At 34.3% G+C, this 22635-nt stretch overlaps 1 protein-coding gene and 1 long non-coding RNA gene across 3 annotated transcripts in view; one reads left to right on the top strand and one right to left on the bottom strand.

The window, feature by feature from the left end:
* The first annotated feature begins 1664 nt into the window (after window positions 1-1664).
* Window positions 1665-22635, top strand: part of LOC127881618 (uncharacterized) — a 40416-nt gene continuing 19445 nt past the window's right edge. The window contains exon 1 of one of the 2 annotated variants that reach the window (XM_052429664.1): window positions 1665-1813. The gene's annotated coding sequence lies outside the window, so the exon portion shown is untranslated. Of the gene's footprint in view, window positions 1814-16497; window positions 16610-22635 lie in introns of those variants that run through there. The other variant, XM_052429665.1, reaches the window with a different exon arrangement.
* Window positions 6448-8521, bottom strand: LOC127881716 (uncharacterized). The gene is made up of 2 exons (XR_008050215.1): window positions 8433-8521; window positions 6448-6732 (listed from the first exon to the last, which is right to left on the bottom strand). It is a non-coding gene; the product is annotated as an uncharacterized LOC127881716 (long non-coding RNA).

The following is a 22635-nucleotide window of genomic DNA, read 5'->3' as shown; positions in this document are numbered from 1 at the left end:
ATTGTTAATGTTTTTATGAATTTGTATTATTATTCATGTTATTTTTATAAATTAGTATTAATATGATCTTGAAAAGAACTACACTTAAATTCAACTTTATATTTTTCAAAGATTAATTACGATGAATTGTAATCAACTATTTGCAGTTGACACAAAAAGATTCAAATCGACGACACAAGAGCTTCCAAGAACGACAAAGAGTGTATGTACTCAATAAAAGTGTGAGCTATTGTATTGAAATTTTCTACATAAATGCCTTATTAGTAGAAATTGGAACAAATAGTCGAAAATCGACCAAATATATGAATACTAAATTCGAAATCCTATATAAGCGATTTTTAAATATAAACAAATAGATTGCATACAAAGTTAAATTTGTACAAATACAAAGTCGCATTTAAAATGGGCGAGATGATTGTTGTGATAATAGGCAGTTTTCATCCCTTCCAGATGCAGTTTGTCCCACTCAGTCTCAGAAAAGACAGAAATTACAGCGATGCAACACTTCACTGCACAGCGTTTATCTCTTATTGGTTATATGACAACTCCCGCCAGTCTCCGTGACGAAATTTACGTTTATTGATCACACTTATCATCAATCGCTAATCGATCTCTAATCATCAACTTGAAAGCGCGTCCCACCTGCGACAACCTGCTTTCGATTTAAGAGGTCGCTCCAAAAAGCGGTCAAATTACACACTGTCAACGTGGACGGTCTATGAATCGGCCACTGTCCCATTAAAACGATAACGCAATAAATATATAATATAACAGTTTCTCTTGCAAACAGAAAATATTAAATTGACATACCGGTAATTCGATATAAAAATGCAAAATGTTGATGTTGTTAGCTACGAAAGTTTTAAAAATAGTAAATAGCTCACATTTCTATGCGCTACGTAGTTTTTATTAAAAAATCAAAATGCTTTTCGCGCGGATTACGTGACGTTTTATATTTCTGCATATAATTCTTCAGAATACATGATTTAAACGAATTGAATGGCTTTTAAATTCCAAATCGCAACTACCGGAAGCTTGGTTAGTCTATGCATTGATATACATGAACCTAACAAAGCGCCCTGTTCATATGTCTATGTCAGCAGTCAATGTCACTTTAAGTAAATATACAACAATGGAACACACATACTCTGATCAGAACAAGACAATTCGAGCGCGTTGTCCCCTGACAGCTCTTGTTAATTTGTGTGTTATGTATGCATACATACAATTATTAAAGTAAACATTATTGAATCATGAAGGCATCTGTGTTGTAGTAAAAATCGATAAAATATATACTATCTCATATCATATCTCAATTAATTTTAAACAATCAAAACAATATGATATAAAACGTTAAAATAAAAAAAAGAGAACACGCTTCTTTTTGCGTTTTCTTCTGAAACAATTTCATTGTTATTAACAGAAAGGGTTTCTTAATTTTTTATATATTTTTTGCACTTAATCAAAAAGAGCTGGCTACGAATTGCTTTTAAAAAACAAACATGTTTACGTATCCATGTCACTACACTACAGTGCAATGAATCCTTTCCAAATAAAATACGTTCAACATAAATATTACCCGTTAGTACGTGTCCGAAGCTACGCGCCTGTACGCCTGTACGCCTACCCGACAGAGCGAGGTCGTAAAACTTAACGATGTCTTTTCATGTGAGCTGTACACTGGAGTTAGAGATAACACGGACTATTAAAGTGAAATAAACTTTCTTCTTTTTTGTTGGCTCGTTTTAGGGAGAAGTTTTCGCGTGTGACCTTAAAAGTGGAGTAAAGTGTGGGAACTTCGCATGGTTACTTGGTTAGTTTTCGCTTTTAGTTGTCGCTGATAAGCTCGTATAAAGTTCTTATTTATCTATTACAATCCTTGATGTAATGTACGCTTTTGTGAACTTTAAATATCGACTAACTTACATGAGTAATACTTCTATAGTGGCAGTCAACTTTTCAGGAAATCGGAACTTCGGAATGCTCGTACCTGTCTTAGAGATGAATAGCTTAACACTTATTTGTCTTTACTACTTTCCGAAACTATACACGGATTATAAAATACATAAAATATTTTGCTGTCGTCATGCTATCGTCTAAATTATTTACTTTAACGTTAAATGCGCATCGTTTGGTATTGTAATACCCAACAAATCGTATATTGCTTTTGAAACATCAACATTCAAAAACATATATCGTACCCTTAAATCAACTCGCTTTACAATACTTGTTCTTTGGCATGGGCGTTCATAAACAGTTTTTTCCTGCACCTGAATACACATATAATAACAATGATTAAGCTTTTTCTTGCAATTAAGTAATCGTTCAGCTTATATCTTAACGTTAAAACTGAAGAAAACAACTTGACTTTTGTAGCTTATAGGATACATGTTAATTAAATTCAGATCGGAGAACTGAAAGTACATGTATACCAATTTATAAAAGCAATGGCTTGGATTGTGCAGTAAACATTTGAAATACATGTAAATTCCTAAAAGCGATTCAACTTACCTTTGACAATACATTTATTATTTACATAAATTTAGCTTTATTTGTAAGAATTGAACAAATGTCTTATTCCACATTAAGCAAGCGCCATAATACAATCGTTTCGTTCTTTGAGCGATCTCATTCTGGTTCATAAATTAAAGAAATGTAAATAATAGTGTTTGATAAAGATACAATAAAGATTTTAACTTAAAGGAGGTAGATAATAAACTAGCGCGTAAATGTTGGTCTAAAATCTGATAGCGTTTCGAATAGGCATTTTTATAATATCTAACACACGTCGTATAATTTCAACAATGATATAAGGACTTGTGAAGTAGATAATAATTAGTCGAATAACGAAAAAGGTAATTAGAAATGTTAACAATCGCGTTTACACCTGTGGCTAATTACACGATATAGAGTGAGGATATATATATATAACTCTTGGCAAATGTTGGTATGTCAGAGCAAGTTACCTCTCACGAAGAATTAATCTCAATGTTTAAATATATGACTCCTGTAAGTAAACTTACATTGTATGCTCTGACATGGTGTATTTTGAAGTGTACATGCAGTTAAACAATTTAGTTTTGTCGAAAACGGGATAGTTTCTGTTTTAAGAACAGTAAACGGTGCTTATTAACTGCATCAGTTGTCAGTTGTCTGTAAACTGTTTTATTTGTGCGAATGGAAATTTGAAGTTGGTTATATGAAGTCACGTAAGAGAGAGGTAAAACATATTTTTTTTCCAGAAATTTAGCATTTTGTTAGAATAAAATAGTATGTGTAGTTGTAATGTTTTTCTGCTGAACGTTACAGTGTTGTTTAGTAATAGTTATTTCTCGTCACGCTTCTTTTTGTATTAAATGGTTTTAAATGTTCCCAATAATCAACCATTCTGTGGAATTCATGTAAATAAATTATATGTCAAATTACGATTTAAGTTAACAGCTAATTTAATGAGTCATCCAGTCGGCAAAGGGGTAGGAATAAAAGTCGGGTCATAAAATCGCCATGAATTCTTCACTTTCCGCGCTTTATGTACGGGTATCGTGGGACTGAAATAGCGGCAAATAGCGCCCATCGTGAAAGACGTCGACAGTAGAATGTTAACGAGTGTCAGAGGTATCCTCACCTGTGTCGGTTTTCTGGTCTGCGCGTCCATCACCTCACATGAACTAAGTTCAGGGTCGTTAAATATTCGCCATGTAGTCCTACGTGGATTTTAGGTTAGTTTTTTCGGCGTCCGTGTTTTTTCTGTTCCTCCAATGATAATATTGTCATATTTTAAAGATAACGCGCATCAGTTAGCTAGTATTCACCATCATGATGGTCTAACATACTTAAAAAAGTTAAAACAAAAAAAATTATTAGATTTGCAAAGAATGTTCGACGAGTTATTAATGTTTGATGTAAAATGGTTTTCACCATCGGTATATTGTACTTACATGTGCAGCATTTCGTGTATTTAACGCGACTTGCTAATAACTGATGTAAGAAGCGCAGTCTTAAATACCAGCCGCACTTTGGAAAACGGCTCGTAATACAAGTGCGTGCAGTGTCGTCCCAGATTAGCCTGGCAGTCCTCACAGGCTTATCAGGACCGACACGTTTCGCTTAAAATGCATTTTCGTTTTGAAGAGACATCCTTTACACGATCAATGCCATTAAAGCGAAAAGTGTTGTCCATAAGTGCGGACCTCACAGGCTTATCTGGGAGAACACTATACGAACCTGAAATGAGCTCCTTTTTACCAGAGTTCGGCTCAAATATTGCACAACAGTACTGCATTGCACATGATATATTGTACAACTGTACAACTATTCCTGCCCTGCAGCGTAGGTATAAAACTATGGCGCACCAAAGGGGTCGAAACTTTAACTTCTGCTCGAGCAGAAAAAAATGCTGCTCGAGCAGCATTTAAGTGCTGCTCAAGCAGTATATTGCTGCTCGAGCAGCAATTTACTGGTCGAGCAGCATTTAAATGCTGCTCGAGCAGCAAAATTCCTGCTCGTATGCTGCTCGAGCAGCATTTATTTTTAGAATAAGCCATTGAACACGTCAGCCAATCAAATTTGAGCTTACAAACGGACGACATTAGCTATCTCTACGGAAACGAAATAGACCGGTGTAGCGTTAATATTGTCAGATCGTGAGATCTGACGATTTTCACAGTACCCCCGTGATATTGCTCTGATCAGTCGCCGTGAAAAATGTCAGATTGATGAAAAATAATATTTAACGCATTGTTGTTTCAATTCAACTTAATTTCGCGTTTTAACAGCTTGCAGTTATTTTCGGACATCTTTTTTTCGGACGTTGAACCTAAACACATTGTTCACAACAAAGATATCAAAATAGCAGTTCTAACACCATGCAAACATTTGAATTTTAAAACGATTTTCGTTTTAAATGTTATATATATCGATGATGTACATGCATTACGTTGTAAAGAAATATGGTAATGCCTAATTTCCAGTCCTGAGTGTTGCAGTTTTTTTTAATACAAAGATACAACATTGATTTAAGAAAATATTTTCAGATTATATATATATATATTATATATATATATATATATATATATATATATATATATATATATATATATATATATATATATATATATATATATATATATATATATATATATATATATATATATATATATCAATTCAGGAAAACTATTGTATTATATTTCACACAATCATAGTTACCACATTCATCATTTATTTAATATGTCAATAAGCTCGATTGGTAGTTGTTGGTTCGGCTCGGGTAATGCTTTAAAGTACCCTGTATACTCTTAAGTATACTTTAATGTACCCCGGGTACGCTAAATATACTTAAACGTACCGTTGGTCTGTCTGTCAGTGCAGTCACTCACAAACTTTTCAGTGCTTTATCTCAGAAACTCAATATAAGTTTTCAACATGAAACTTTATGGGTGTATAAATATAGCTGAGGAGAGGTGCCATGCACAAGAACCATAACCCGCCACTTTCTGATATAAGAGTTATTGCGCTTTGTTGTTTTTGTATGATGTAACTAGGGCTATATCTCAGATACTATACAAGATTTTAACATGAAACTTAATGGGTGTATAATTATCAATGCACGAGAACCATAACCGTATACTTTCTTACATAACGGTTATTGCCCTTACTTGTTATTGTCATTTTATGATGTAACTTTTCAGGGCTATATCTCATTTATAGAACCATGCATAAGAACCACAACCCTTCACTTTCTTAAATAAGAGTTATTGCCCTTTGTTGTTTTTGTATGATGTAACTTCTCAGGGCTTTATCTCAGAAACTATAAATACAAGATTTCAACATGAAATTACATGGGTGTATAATTGTCAATGAGAATAAGTGCCATGCACAAGAAACATAACCCTAGTACATATGTACATGTCTGATGTTACTTTACAGGACTATATCACAGATACTATACACGATTTAAAGATGAAATTTAATGGATGTTAAGATATCAATGAGGAGAGGTGTCATGCACACAATCTATAATCCTACACTTTCTTAAATAAGAGTTATTGCCAATTGTTTTTTATGTTGTTGCTTTTAAATAAGTGAGATAAGGGTACAACCCTTCAAATAAACTTTTCTGTTAGTTCTGCACCCATCAATAATCAAAATTTATTTGGCGGGGGATATCAATTTAACGAATTTGCTTATTATTAGTCTAAACGTTGAAATACACTTAATATTTTAAGTAGCAATGAGAATATAAGACACAACAGACTCATCAGTCATCAGTATTATGTGAGCATATCTTTAGTCGGTTACTGAACTAGGGCAGATAAAGTTGAAGTTTATCAGGTGGTCTAAAAGTCCTCACCGCCTAGCAGATAAGTCTACAAAGTATTTTAAAACCGGTTCATGAACATGAAATGATAAGTCATTTACGCCATCGAGATTAATTAATTTAAGTCAATATGTTTTTGGCACAGAAGGATTTTATTAATATTTTGTTGAGTTCTCAGATTAATCGAGCCCAAAGCACTTCCTGCTACAAAAACATATTTTCGAGAAACAACACATATTGATAATATCCATTTTAATGCCGTGCGGGTCTTTACAGTGAAGTCATCGAGTCGCACAGATATGTTTGCCGCACCCCATGAATCAGAAGTCTGCGTCTCACGACTAGTCTCGATAAACTGAATCATGGGCCTGTCGCAACATTGTGGGATGCTTTTTCATGACCAAACATTTGGCAGTCTGGAAATAAAGTAAAAGTCATTCATACTTAACTTAAAAAACAACATTTGTTTGCAATAAGAAAAGCATATATTCACTAGATTAAGTGTTCACAAAAAATACTATTTCTGAAAATAAAATTGCAAGAACGATAGTTTGACAGTGAAAAGTATTAATGTTTTATGCATCATAAATATACAATCACATTAAGACACTAAAAAATAACTTTTCATACAGAATTATATAATGGAGCAAAGAGAATGCTTTTTTTCATTATATGACACATTCATAAAAATTAAAATATGAGTAATCTTCTTGTTTAACCTTTTTTCAGGGTTATTTGACAAAAGTGGGACTCTATAACACAGTTTGATCCTCAGGTTATGATATTACATATGAAATATCATGTCCTTTATAAATTAAAAAAAATGCAAGGCTCTAAAAACCAATGCACCAACAGAAAGGTACTATGATTATATTCTACATTCTCCCATTATTTTGTTGAATAAAAGTTAATGCAGATCTTTACTAAGCAAACTAGAGCTTTGTCACAGACGTTACAAATACCCCCACGTGCCGCATTGACACAGACTATTTTGCATGCTGTCTTCACAAAACAAGAGAATCAAATTTATGGCGATTTTTAAGAATGATAATGCCATTATCATTTATGGCAATTTCGACCTTTGAACTCTTGAATTCTTTAGCATGACATGCAGTCCAAATTTATGGCCATTTTTTTACTTTTGAACTCCAAGTTTGACCTAGACCTTGGAGTTATCGACATAATTCTTTTGCATGACACATCGTCCAATGACTGTGAACACATGTACCATGTATTTTTAAAATCTCACAATAAATGACATAGTTATGGCCCGGACAAGATCATTTATGGCCAATTTTGACCTTTGAACTCACAGTGTGACCTTGACGTTACAGATATAGACGTAATTCTTTTGCGCAACACACCGTCCAATAATGGTGAACAAATGTGCCAAATGATTTTAAAATCTCACAATGAACAACATAGTTATGGCCTGGACAAGTTATTTATGGCCTTTTTTTACCATTGAACTCAAATTGTGACCTTGAACTTGGAGTTATCGACGTAATTCTTTTGCGCGACACACCGTCCAATGATGGTGAACAAATGTGCCAAATGATTTAAAATCTCTCAATGAATGACATAGTTATTGCCCAGACAAGCTCATTTATGGCCATTTTTAATCTTTGAACTGAAAGTGTTACCTTGACCTTCGAGATATTGAAGTAATTCTTTCGCGCGACACACCGTCCCATGATGGTGAACAAATTTGCCAAATGATTTTAAAATCTCACAATAAATGATAAAGTTATGGCCCGGACAAGCATTTAACCCTTGAACTCCAAGTGTGACCTTGATCTTGGAGATATCGACATACTTTTTTCACGCAACACACTGTTCCATGATGGTGAACAAATGTACCAAGTTATTTTAAAATCTAACGGTAAATGACATAGTTATGGTCCGGACAAACTTTCGGTTTAAAACACACTAAGTGACCCCATGACCTAGTTTTTGACCCAGCATGACCCATATTCATACTTGGCTTAAACATCATCAAGATACAACTTGTGACCAAGTTTGGTGAAGATCGGATGAAATTTCGGGACAGACCGACAGACCGACCGACAGTACGACAAAGTGACTCCTATATAGAAATATGAAGCTAATTTATTACCATCAATGCAAACACTCCACAGCTGTTTCCATGGCGCTGTTTGTTGCAAGGTGGCGCTTTGAACTCTGAACTGAATTTTTCCAAGCCATAGGGTGAAAAACGCAGATACGCAGCTTATCTGGGGCACTGAGAACTGGTTAACAGACATGATATTTTGCCTTTTTGGATAATTGTAAAAGTTAGAATAGCAGATATACATGTATGGGGAGAACGAGAGACGTAAACAATGTTAACCAGAAAGGCACAATCACAGGCAATCGGCACCTGTGTCGGAAGCAATTATTAAGAATCATTAAGAAAGTAAATCGATAGAAACAGAGAACCTACACTTGCGCACCCTTTGAGCCATTCTTATCAGTCATCGTCGTGATTTTCGCAAAAGTTTTAACAGCCGTTAGACATTTATGATCGATTTTCTTATTAAGCGAATGGCAACAATTTTGCGATCGACTAGTTTGCAGCCAAAATATAAAGCACTTACCGCGTGTCAATGTTAAACTTTAAGCAGGTCGTCACATAAACTTGCAGAAGATGACGGCACCATCATGGCGGCAGCCATTTTTTCCAAACAAACCAGTTTCGCACCAAACGGCAAATATAACAAGAGTTCTGATTGGCTTATGCCATAATCTAAAAATAAATGCTGGTCGAGCAGGATTTTTCTGCTCGAGCAGAAAAAATGCTGGTCGAGCAGTAAATTTGCTGCTCGAGCAGCATTTTGCTGGTCGAGCAGCATTTAAATGCTGCTCGAGCAGCATTTTTCTGTTCGAGCAGAAGTTAAAGTTTTGGTATCCCATATAAAACATCGTGAAAACCGAGATAATGCATTTTCGAATTACCGCTATACTATGACAAAATGCCTGCTTTGAAGCATTGAGCATACTCACTTTTATTAAATGATTTTCGTGTTCAAGCCAACTATGCAAGAAAAGCCTCTTGTATAAACTCTTATTGCATCCTCGAAATTGCCATTAATATGGGCGTATGTCGCTATAATGTGCGAACATGGTTTTCAAAGCGATAGTTCACTTTTCATTCCACTCTGAATTGCTAATATGAGATTTTATCATCGACAATATCGCGTTTACTTCTTGCTTGTTTAAGTAAAAGCATTTTCAACATGTTCTACCTATTTGTCACGTGTAGTCGACGTTTCTTTATAATATTATCTTTTTTTATCATTTTTCGCTATCAGAATAAAAAGCTTTGATGTTTTCAAAATGTCTGCGTCTCCCATTTCGTTATTTGGTACGGTGGAGTGTAATTTTCCTCTATCGCCTTAGGCTTAGGATCGTATACCCATTTATGCTGGATATTGGTTTACTTTTTACGTAACAATGCGCGTTTGAATACCAGACGTAAGATAGAAACGAAAATAACACCTTTTTAACCATTTCAATAGCCTTAATTGTGATCTCGTGTATTCGGACGGCCAATGCCCTTGTTTGCCCTATTCACGGTGTCTTGTTTGTTTAAAAGTTGTACCCCGTATACAAGGAGAGGCGCCTCGGTACTCTCGATAGGTGTCAAGAATAATTACGCAGCTTTAGAAACTTATATATGCTAGGAAAATGCGCGACCAGTGTGTTTGATTGTGTGTTCATTTGTTGGTGTCAACGTTCCTGCTGACAAATTAGATTTTTATCGACGCATATGTTGAAATCCGTAGAGAGAGATCCCACGACCGATGTGTCATACTCGTATGAACACGTTGAAAAGTGTACTTACTTTTTATAATGGTTACTTTTGGGGTTAATCTTGGTCATTTATTGTCTTAGTAGGGTGGTTTATTTTAAATGTGCCCTTCGTTAGTAATTCAGTAAATTCAAATAGGTGATTCGTGCTTCAAATAGCAGGTGTATCAGTGCATTTTTTTATTTTTCAGAATTTCATGCTTCAAATGGTTGCGCAACAGCTAGCTAGTTACTCCCATAGTGTATTTCCTTTCAGACTAAGGTTTCTCAAAAAGAAAATAAACTAAATAAGTATACGTTCAATTTGGAGATGATAAAAAAAAGTTCTCAATTTTTACCAAAACTTAAATTATTCAATTAAAAATATAAAAGTTCGTTTTCTTTGTTGTTGCATGTTTGCTGTTGTAAGTAGACACCACAATCATCACTTCGGAGAATTACAAAAGGGCTCTCGCTATTATTGAATAATTGATCGTCATATCACCTAAACATCTGCTTAAAAGGCTTTAATGGGGGTAATTCCGTGGCAGAGAGTGGAATGTAACCTCTCCGTATTGATCCCTGTCTGTCTGGGCTAGACATTACTATCGTGCTTACAAACGTCGAACATGCTTGGATCGCAGTCGTGAATAAGTGGTTATAGTGCCGGTAGGTGAGTTTTTCAAATGTAGTGATATCAGTTCTAAGCAAAAACAAACGAGAATGGAATAATGTCGATTAATGGCAAGTCTCTAGGTTTGAATTGTAAAGATATACACAGGATAATAGATTTAAAAAAGACCGTTTTGCTAGAGGATTAATCATCTGAATTCTACGGGTTTGCTTTACTATAAGTTCTTTGTTAAGTAAGTATGCCGAAGTTCATTTAAATCTTGTTTTCTTGGAACACACAATATGTCGTTTGAACAAGGTGATAGATGTAAAAGAATGATGTAATACTTGTGTGGGGATCGTTAAATTGTCATCGTCGAGACGTCATCTCCAAATGAAAATAGCTTCCACGTGGCGGGTATCTTATTGAACTTGTCGTCTGGCATTGATGGCAGACGATACTAAGATCAGAAAGTAGCTGCCTATCGAGTAGCAATTGTTGTTGATCGATGCAACATGTTTCACTTTGCTGCGTGCTAATGGAAATGAGTTTCTATTGGACGTGCCGCTGGATAATTTGTCAGCCTCGGATGGTACAAAGTTAGTGATGTTATTCAAGAATAATGATGAGATATTATCTGTTTTACGGTTTATTTTGAATAGGGTTTATCCATATACTGTCATACAATTATATGCATATTAGCTTGTGATGTTTGGTAATTATAAGTTCTCCAGATATACATGTAGCGTGTTCTTTACACAATACATCTGTGTTCCAGATGACAGTAACATTATATACATATTTGAAATTATTTTGTTGGGCTTAATGCTGTTGTCTGTTATTTTGTACATTCTACTCGTTGTGGTTTCATAAATATTCAAGGTTTTAGGGGTGTCATAATCTTGTATGCTAATAAGTTAAAGTATGCATTACCGGAATATAATATTTATTTACAATTAAAAGCGCGTAGCAAAGCCAGATTAAGGATAAAGGTTATATTGTGTTATTGTCTCCAGTCGTAATCGCGTTTAAAGCTCGTACTTATCCTTAGCTTCAGATTGCATATTGGATAGGTTAGGCCAAAAACATGGTAATTGAATTAAGAAAAAAATGTTTTTGCTCAAGAACTCATTATTTTTAGTTATTGTAATCAAATAAAATGTGTTAATACATTTTATCCAGAAGCTAGGGCCGCTTGTAACGTGCAAAAGGTCAATGGCAATGACACTGTTGCTAAAAAGATAAAATAGGATTTCGCTTAGTAACTAAAACAAATGAGCCATTGTCATGCAATTACATACATCACATAAACAATTTCCGCTCAATTACACAATTACATATTGGGCTATCCCATTGAAACATAGTACAGAAATGCCGTATATACAGATCTAGCTTTGATATTACATATGAATTGTGTGGTGGCACGGTAACTGATAGGAAATATTGAAGAATTGTTTACACTCGATACTAGAAACTTGAAAACAAATTGAGAAATAGTAAGTAAACTTGATAAATATATCCCTTCTTTTCCAGACATTGCACATGGTATGTGTGTGATCAAGGTCAAGATCGCTATTACTAAATTTGGTTTAGTTTTAAGATGACGAGAACGAATAGAGCCATCGTTGTGGCAGAATATATACCGAAAATATTGTACGACAACTTCATGTTTGTTTGCCTATAAGCAAACTGGGTCAATGTCACTTGCCAAGGTCAATGTTCGGAAATTCAGATACAAAGTTTCCACAGAAAATCGAGGCTTAATATGTGTCTCGTTGAAGTTTTCTTTTCAAATTTCTTTTTTTTTCAAATATGCTTAAAAGTTTGCTTTACAAAAGAAAGCCAGAAAGTCTGACAAGAACGTGAAAAAGTCGAGCTCTCCTCCGACAGCTCGTGTTCTAGTATGTCCTCAATCACAAAAAGCTATCTACGTTGTCCAGTATCAATTAATGTATCGGCTTATCGCACTGGTTTGTTGAAGCGCGCAATGCGTTTAAAAGCAGTTTTCTGTAAACAATAATCCGAAATATGTTTTACATAAATGCAGGCTAAACTCGATAACCAGTGAAATTGTACCAGGCACATCAGAGTTCTTGCCCTTTATTTAAAGTTCTCGCATTTTATCTCTAACAAACTTTATGCAAATGCTTTTCACATAAAATAGAGGCCGAGGGCGATGATAAGTAAAGTCAGTACGCATCCATCTCTTGCACGACGGTTCCATTAAATTCACGAACATGGACCGACAATTCTGTATGGAGATTGAGCACTAGGCGCTACAGAGTTATTGCCCTTTATGCATACAAAACCACAAGTCGCCCCTTCAGCTCTCTTTACCCATTTACTTTTCACCAAACCTCATCAAAACTTTCCAGTAATCTTTGTTCCCATAAAATGGCAGTAAATTACGATAACCAGCCAAAAAGGGCATCCCATGGGATCCGTTTTTTATGACGGGTTTATATTTCTGACCTTGTTTTATAATTATATTTGTGGAAATAAACAACTTATTTGTCATTATGAATCAGCTTCGGTCAATATGTTGTCGTCTGTTGTATACATTTTCAGAATTGTTATTGTCTTACTATCGGTGCGCATTAATTTTAAGGCTTGACAGTGCTATTTAAATACTGCATTTGAAAGAATTCATGTTGTTTAATGGGTGATTGAAACAACTAGTATTTAAATTCAGGGTACGGTGAGAATTAAGATTTAACACAAACAATTTGAACATTTAAAAGGTTGTTTGGATTTCGGATCGTTAATTACTGCTGTTCTTACAATAAACTTTCCAACTTTTGGCGCTTATATGAGCTTAAAATGAGTGGTAACGATCGCCGGTCTCTAATTTGTGGTTAGTCGATAACGTTTAAAAGCCGAATAAGAGTTTTAAAGATGTAAACGTTGATTTTAAGGATCGCCGTATTGCTTATTAATACCTGCTTTCAAATATATGTATTTGCATGATGACCTTTAATGCGTGTTTTTATGAGGAGACAATTTCACTACTGACTTAAATTTATTGTTATGTTGTGATGTACAGATTGAAGGCGACAGTTACACGTTTAAATACGGTCACAAACTTAAAATTGGTTACCGGTTTACTAATAAAACGAAACGCACATGTTACCTTTAGTCGTTTATACATTAATTTCGACGTAACATTTTAGTTGCTTATTGCGTCGAATGTTTTTTTCAAACTCGTATAAATACCTAATTAAATCCACCTAAGCGACTGATGTCGAAAATCCATCGCAACATCAATCAAAATGGCATTAGTGCCTTTGCAGTGTGTGCAAATACCGTACTAATTACAACGCTACGAAACTACTGTAAATACTGAGGCATTGAAAACGGCCAACGAAATTTGCACAATTCGTTGAGTTTCTTTTTCCTTTTGTTCAGCAGAAATAAGCTACAGCCGTTCAATATGTATACATATTTTCTGCGCGCCATATTCAGTACGCAATCCAGGTGAGTAGCGCGTTATTATGATTATCATAATAATAATTTAATAATAAGTAGTTGTTGGTGTGGTATTGATAAAAAATTTAGGTTTATTAGTAATTTTGTGAATGTGTCTTATGAATGTTTATTGTTATTTATGTTATTTTTATAAATTAGTATTATTATCAATGTTTTATAATCTGAAAAGAAGTAAACTTAATTTCCACTATGTATTTTTTAAAGATTTATTATGATGAATTATAAGCAACTTATAGCAGCTGACACAAAAAGATTCACATCGATGGCACAATAGCGTCCAATGACAAAAAAGAGCGTCCGTACGCAATAACGCATTGAGCTATAGTATTGAAACTGTCTTCATAAATGCCTTATTAGTAGGAATGGGAACGAATATTCGAAAATCGGCCAAATATTTGAATCCTAAATTCGAAATCCTAAATAATCGACTTTAAAATATAAAAAAATAGATTGCATACAAAGTTAAATTGGTACAACGACAAAGTCGCATTAAAATTTGTGAATGTCGTGTATTTGTCAATGATTTAACAGCTATCATCAATGAGCGAGATGATTGTTGTGATAAGTGGCAGTTTTCGTCCCTTCCAGATGCAGTTTGTCCCACTCAGTCTCAGAAAAGACAGAAATTACAGCGATGCAACACTCTACTACACAGTGTTAATCCCTTTATTGATTTTATGACAACACTCGCCAGTCTCCGTGACGAAATTTACGTTTATTGATCACACTTATCATCATTCGCTTATTGATATCTAAGCATCAGCTCGAAAGCGCGTCCCACCTGCGATAACCTCCTTACGTTGTAAGAGGTCGCTCTAAAAAAGCAGTCAAATTACATACTGTCAACGAGGACGATCTACATATAAATCGACCAAAGACTCATCTGATCGATTACTTTATAATGTATTAGAAAATATTTACTTAACATAATTCGATATTATGATGCAAAATGTTGCTGTTGTTGGCTACGAAAGTTTTACAAAATAGAAAATAGCTCATAGGTGTATGCGCAACAAAGTTTTTATTTTGCAATCAAAATCCTTTTAACTCTTTTTGCGCAGATTACGCGACGTTATTCATGTTTGCATATACATATTCAGAATACATTATTTAGTCAAAATAAATGGCTTTTCAATTCCAAATCACAACTACCGGTCGCTTGATTAGTTTTATACTAGTAATTGATATAAATGAAAAAAGCGCCCTGTTCATATGTCAATGTCAACAGTCAATGCCACTTTTAGTATAAAATATAGAAAAATGAAATGGTTTCTAATAAAAAAACACACAAAAAAACAGAATTTAGTGCCTCAACGGATATTTTCGAAGTTGGACAAATAGTTAATACCTTACGTATTATTCTTTCGTTATTATAGTCTCAATTACATACATTACAACAATACAAACATTCACTTATATATATACAATAGACAATTGTATGTAACCTTTCTAAATAAGAAATATCAGAGACTTTTGCATTCTAATCATATAAAACCATATATATATACATGTATATATACCAGCGTTCCAACTCTGTACAAAACAGTTCTATATTACATGATAAACCTAAGAGGCTGTTACTAATCCTAAACATCGTAAAAATAATTAATAAAAAAATAAAAATGAGTTCAAATACGAGCACTGCTGCGCAATAAAGAAATTGTTAGAAAATCGAGTACATGTATCACCCCGATATACGTACTATACAAACAGTTTCGTTTAGAAAAGGCGCTACAAAGTCTGTTGAGAACAAGAAAATTCGAGCGCATTGTCCTCCGACAACTCTTGTTAAATGGTGTATCATGTTTACCTAGGTACAATTATTAAAGTACATATTATTGAGCCATGAAGGCATCTTTGTTGTAGTAAAAATCGATTATAGATATACTAGTACTATCTCATATCAATTAATTTTAAACAATCAAAATGCAATGAGATAAAATGTAAAAATAAAAACAAAAGAGCACGCTTTTTGCGACTTCTTTAGGAACAAGTTTATTATTTGTATAACAGAAAGGGTTTCTTAACTTTTTGTTGATTTTTTTTTTTTTTGCTGTAATGATCAAACTGATCTGCCAACCATTTGCTATTTGAAAACATTTTTTCGTATCCATGTCACTACACTACAGTGCAATGAATCCTTTCAAAAAAAAAAATACTTGTTCAACATAAATATTACCCCTTAGTACTTGTCCGTAGCTACGCGCCTGTACGCCTACTCAACAAAGTGAGGTCTTAAAACTGAACGATGTCTCTACATGTAAGCTGTACACTATGGAATTAGAGATAACACGGATTATTAAACTGAAATAAACGTTCTTCTTTTTGTTGGCCCGTTTTAGGGCAGAGTTTTCGTGTGTGACCTAAAAGTGGAGTAAAGTGTGGGAACTTCGCATGGTTACTTGGTAAGTTTTCGCATTTAGTTGTCGCTGATAAGCTCGTATAAAGTTCTTATTTATTTATTTAAATCCTTGATATACCGTATAATGTACGATTATAGGAACTTAAATTTAAAATTGACTACTTTAAATGAATACTGCTTTTATACTGTGGGAGTCAACTTTCCAGGAAATTGGAACTAAGGAATGTTCGTCCCGATCAATAGCTTAATTTACACTAATTTCTGTCTTTGCTACTTTTAGACATTATACAAGGACAACAAAATATAATGAACATTTTATATTTTGCTATTGTGATGCTATCTTCTAAATTATTTACTTCAATGTTAAATGCGCATCGTTTGGTATTTTAATACCCAATATATCGTAGATTGTGTTTGAAACATCAAAATTGTCAAACTTATATTGTACCGTTAAATCAACTCGCTGTACAATACTTGTTCTTTGGCACGGGTGTTCATAAAACGGTGTTTTTCCTGCATCTAAATACATATATAACAAGCAAATTCTTTTAATTGATATCCCCCGCCAATATGCTTCTGGACACAAAAGTGTTATATTTGACACTCAACAAAGCATTTTTCAAGATACAAAGGGCCATAACTCCGTTATTACAAGATGGTGTACAACGCCATTTGGCGTGCATCATCCTCTTATCCATATATATACTCATACCAAGCTTCAATGAAATCCGCCAAAGCACTTCCAAGATATGGCTCCGGACGGACGGACGGAAAGACGGACGGAAAGACGGACGGACAACGCCAAAACAATATCCCTGCGCCGATGGCGGGGGATAACAACAATGATTAAGCTTTTACTTGCAATTTAGTAATCGTTTAGCTTGCATCTTAACGTTAAAAATGAAGAAAAAAGCTTTACTTTGGTATCTTATAGGATAAATGATAATTAAATTTAGATCGGGGGACTCAAAGTTTACCAATTTCTGTAAGCAAAGACTTGGATTGTGCAGTAACCATTTGAAATACATGTAAATTCCTAAAAGCGCTTCAATTTACTATTGACAATGCATTTATTGTTTTGCATAAATTTAACTATTTGTGTAAGAATTGAACAAATGTCTTATTCCATATTGAGAAAGCACCATAATACAATCGTTTCGTTCTTTGAGCGATCTCATTCTGTTTCATAAATAAAATCAACACAAATAATCGTATTTGATTAAGGTACAATATAGATTGTATCTGAAAGGATGCAGATAATAAAATAGCGCGTAAAATTTGGTCTAAAATCTGATAGCGTTTTGAATAGGCATTTTTATAATATCTAACACACGTCGTATAATTTCAACAATGATATAAGGACTTGTGAAGAAGATAATAATTAGTCGAATAACGGAAAAGGTAATTAGAAATGTTAACAATCGCGTTTACACCTGTGGCTAATTACACGATATAGATTGAGGCTATATATAACTCTTGGCAAATGTTGATATGTCAGAGCAAGTTACCTCTCACGATGAATTAATCTCAATGTTTAAATATTAAAATCCTGTAAGTAAACTTATGCTCTGACATGGTGTATTTGAAGTGTGCATGACAGTTGTGTCGAAAACGGGATAGTTAAATCAGTTAACGGTGCTTTAATAACTGCATCAGTTGTCTGTTAATTGTTTCATTGTGCGAATGGAAATTTGAAGTTGGTTCTATGAAGTCACTTAGTAGAGAGGTATAGCAGATTCTTTTTTTAAAGAAATTTATCATTTTATTGCAATTAAACAGAATTTGTATTTGTAATGTTTTATCTGCTAAACGTTACAGTCTGTTTAGTAACAATTATATCACGATCACGCTTCTTTTTATTTTAAATGATTTTAAATGTTCCCAAACGTTTTTTAAATCAACCATTCTGTGGAATTCATTTAAATCAATTATATGTCAAAGTACGATTGAAGTTAACAGCTAATTTAATGAGTCATACAGTCGGCAAAAGGGTAGGAATAAAAGTCGGGTCATAAAATCGCCATAAATTCTTCACTTTCCGCGCTTAATGTACGGGTATCGTGAGACTGAAATAGCGGCAAATTGCGCCTATCGTGATAGACGTCGACAGTAGAATGTGAACGAGTGTCAGAGGTATCCTCACCTGTGTCGATGTTCTTGTCTGCGCATCCATCACCTAACTTGAACTAAGTTCAGGGTCGTTAAATATTCGCCATTTAGTGCTACTTGCATCGTTTTTCTTCGTCCGATTTTTTTCTTTTCCTTCCTTTTTGTTCCAATGATAATATTGTCATATTTTAAAGATAAAGCGCATCAGTTTGCTGTTATTCACCATCATGCTGGTCTTATATACTTCAAATACATAAAATATATACAATTATTCAAATTGTATAGAATGTTGAATGATTGCTGAATGTTTTATGTAAACAGGTTCCACCATCTTTAGATTGCACGTACATGTGCAGCAGTTTGTGTATTTAATAACTGCTAATAACGTACGTAACAAATGCAATCTTAAATACCAGTCGCACTCTGTGAAAACGGCTCGTAATACAATTGCGTGCAGTGTTGTCCCAGATAAGCCTGGCAGTCCTAACAGGCTTATCAGCGACGACACTTTCCACTTAACATGCATTTTCGTAAAGAAGAGACTTCCGTAAAACGAACAATTCTATTAAAGCGGAAAGTGTTGTCCCTGAGTGCGGACTTCACAGGCTAATCTGTAACAACACTATATGAACACGCATTAAGCTCCTTTTTACCTGAGCGCTGCTCAAATATTGCTCAACAGTACTACAATGCACATGATATAGTTTATAACTGTGCAGCTATATGTGCCCTGCAGCTTAGGTATAAAAAATCACGAAAACCGAGATAATATATTTTCGAATTCCCGGTATACTATGACAAAATTCCTGCTTTAAAGCACTGAGCTTGCTCACTGTTGTTAATGACTTTCGTGTTCAAGCCAACAATGCAAGCGAAGCCACTTGTATACACTCTTAATGCATCATCGTAATTGCCATTAATATGGGCGTATGTCGCTATAATGTGCGAACATTGTTTTCAAAGCGATAGTTCACTCTCCATTCCACTCTGAATTGAGATTTTATCATCGACAATATCGCGTTTACTTCTTGCTTGTTTAAGTAAACGAATTTCCAACTTGTTCAACATATTTGTCACGTGAAGTCGACACGACATTTCTTTATTATAGTATATTGTTATTATTTTACGCCATCAGAATAAAAAGCTTTGATGTTTTCAAAATGTCTGCGTCTCCATTTTCGTTATTTGGTGGGGTGGAATATCATGTTCCTATATTGCCTTAGGGTCGTATACCCATTTATGCTGGTAATTGGTTTACTTTTTACGTAACAATGTACGATTGAATACCAGACGTAAGGTAGGACATAACATATTTGAAACCATTTCAATAGCCTTAATTGTGATATCGTTTATTCGGACGGCCAATGCCCTTGTTTGACGTTCACGGTGTCTTGTTTGTCTAAAAGCTGTACCCCGTATACAAGGAGAGACGCCTCGGTACTCTCGAGAGGTGTCAAGAATAATTACGAAGTTTTAGAAACTAACAATTGCTAGGAAGAAAGGCGACCGGTATTCGATTGTGTGTTCATTTGTTGGTGTCAACGGTCCTGCTGACAAATTAGATTTGTATCGACGCATATGTTGAAATCCGTAGAGAGAGATCCCACGACCGATGTGTCATACTCGTATGAAAACGTTGAAAAGTATACTTACTTTGTATAATGGTTACTTTTGGGGAATATCTTGGTCATTTATTGTCTTGATAAGGTGTTTTATTTTAAATGTGCATTTCGTTAGTAATTCAATAATTTCAAATTGGTGATTTGTGCTTCAAATAGCATTTCTAATTTTTCAGATTTCATGTTTCAAATGGTTGCGCAACAGCTAGCTAGTTACTCCCATAGTGTATTTCCTTTCAGACCAAGGTTTCTCAAAAAGAAAATAAAGATTAAAAAAACAAGTCCTTTTTACCAAAACTTAAATTATTCAATTATAAATATAAAAGTTCGTTTTCTTTGTTGTTGCATGTTTGATGTTGTAAGTAGATAGAACAATCATCACTTCGGAGAATTACAAAAGGGCTCTCGCTATTATTGATTAATTGATCGTCATATCAGCTAAACATCTGCTTAAAAGGCTTTAATGGGGCAATTCCGTGGCAGAGAGTGGAATGTAACCTATCCGTATTGATCCCTGTCTGTCTGGGCTAGACATTACTATCGTTCTTACAGACGTCGAACATACTTGGATAGCAGTCGTGAATATTAAAGTGCTTATAGTGCCGGTAGGTGAGTCTTTCAACTGTGGTAATGGCAGTTCTAAGCAAAAACAAACGAGAATGGAATAATGTCGATTTATGGAAAATCTCTAGGTTTTAATGGTAAAGACATATATAAAAACGGATAACAGACCTAACAAAAGACCGTTTTGCTAGAGGATTATTCATCTAAATGGTACGTTTTTTACTGTAAGTTCTTTGTTTAGTAAGTATTTAAAGATTTTAAAGAATGATGTTATACATGTGTGGGAATCGTTAAATTGTCATCATCGTGACGTCAGCTCGCAATAAAAATAGCTTCCACGTGGCGGGTATCTTATTGAACTTTGTCGTCTGGCATTGATGGCAGACGATACTTAGATCAGAAAATAGCTGTCTATCGAGTAGCAATTGTTGTTGAGCATCGATGCAACATGTTTCACTTTGCTGCGTGCTAATTGAAATGAGATTTTATTGGACGTGTGGCTGGATAATTAATTTTGTCAGCCTCGGATGGTACAACGTTAGTGATATTATTCACGAATATGGTGAGATACGTTAAAGAAATTATTGTGAAGAATCTTTTTTGGCTAATTAAGTTTTATTTATATTATCTTTCTTGTGTATTAGGGTGTGAGATATTGTCGTAGTATTGAAAGGCATGTTAGTTGTTGATTTTTGGTAGTTATAAGTTGTCCAGTTAACTTAAAGCGTGTTCGTTACACAAAACATCTGTGTTCTACATTCGGAATCATTGATTCCAGCTATATTATACGCATATTTTGTTGAGCTTTATTTTGGTATTTTGTACATTCTACTCGTTGTGGTTTTATTCATGTTCAATGTTTAAGTGCAACTTGGGAGGGATTACACAATATTGTACGCTTATTACTTCGAGTATGAATTACCAGTATCTAATGTTCTTTAAAAATTATAAACGCGTAGCAGAACCAGATTGAGAATAAAGGTTATATTATTGTTTCCACCTGTCAAAGCGTTTAAAGCTCGACACGTCAATGAAAATGAAAGTTATTGTAAAAGCCCCGGCGTCGGATTTGGCGCCCAAGCTCTTTTCAACTGTTTCGGTTAACTAGTTTCTTGGAAATGGCATTGGGATTTAATTGAAACTTGACTTCTCCATATTCAATTGACGTAATAGGTAAAGCTTGGTAACTCTAAATGAAATTTGTCAGAGTTTAGGCATTGGCATTTTACATATAAGCTTTATAGACATGTTACAAATTATAAAACTTATATATTTTTATTTACAATTTTATATGTACAAAGACACTATTCTCATTTGTTCTTCATAAATGTTGTAATATGTTGCGTACACCACTTATTACTGCATAATCACTTCCTTTTCTCATGACCTTTTGATATGCATAATATAACATGGCTAAGACAGACGATGCACTATGTACAAGTCGTAATAAAGTTCTATTCTATTATTATGTACATGTGTATCTGATGAGTGGGGTCAAGGTCAAGATCACTTTACCTTAAAATAGCAAAATGGAATCTTCTGAATTCCTTCAAAACAATAACATTCATTTAAATGAAACTTCATACATAAATTAATATCTCGTACCTAGACTTAGCTTCGGATTATATTTGGGGTAGGTTGGGCAAAGGTGAAAAACGTGTTTAGTTTTAATATAGAAGAAAATGGTTTTGCTCAATTACTCAATAAGTTGCGTTATTGTAATTAAGTTTAATATGTTAATAACTTTAATCCAGGCGCTAAGGTTGCTTGGAACATG

This window comes from Dreissena polymorpha, chromosome 5 (genome assembly GCF_020536995.1).
Source record: "Dreissena polymorpha isolate Duluth1 chromosome 5, UMN_Dpol_1.0, whole genome shotgun sequence".
Classification (NCBI taxonomy): Eukaryota; Metazoa; Mollusca; class Bivalvia; order Myida; family Dreissenidae; genus Dreissena; species Dreissena polymorpha.
Note: the sequence above shows the minus strand (reverse complement) of the source record. Positions and strands in the feature narration are given on the sequence as shown.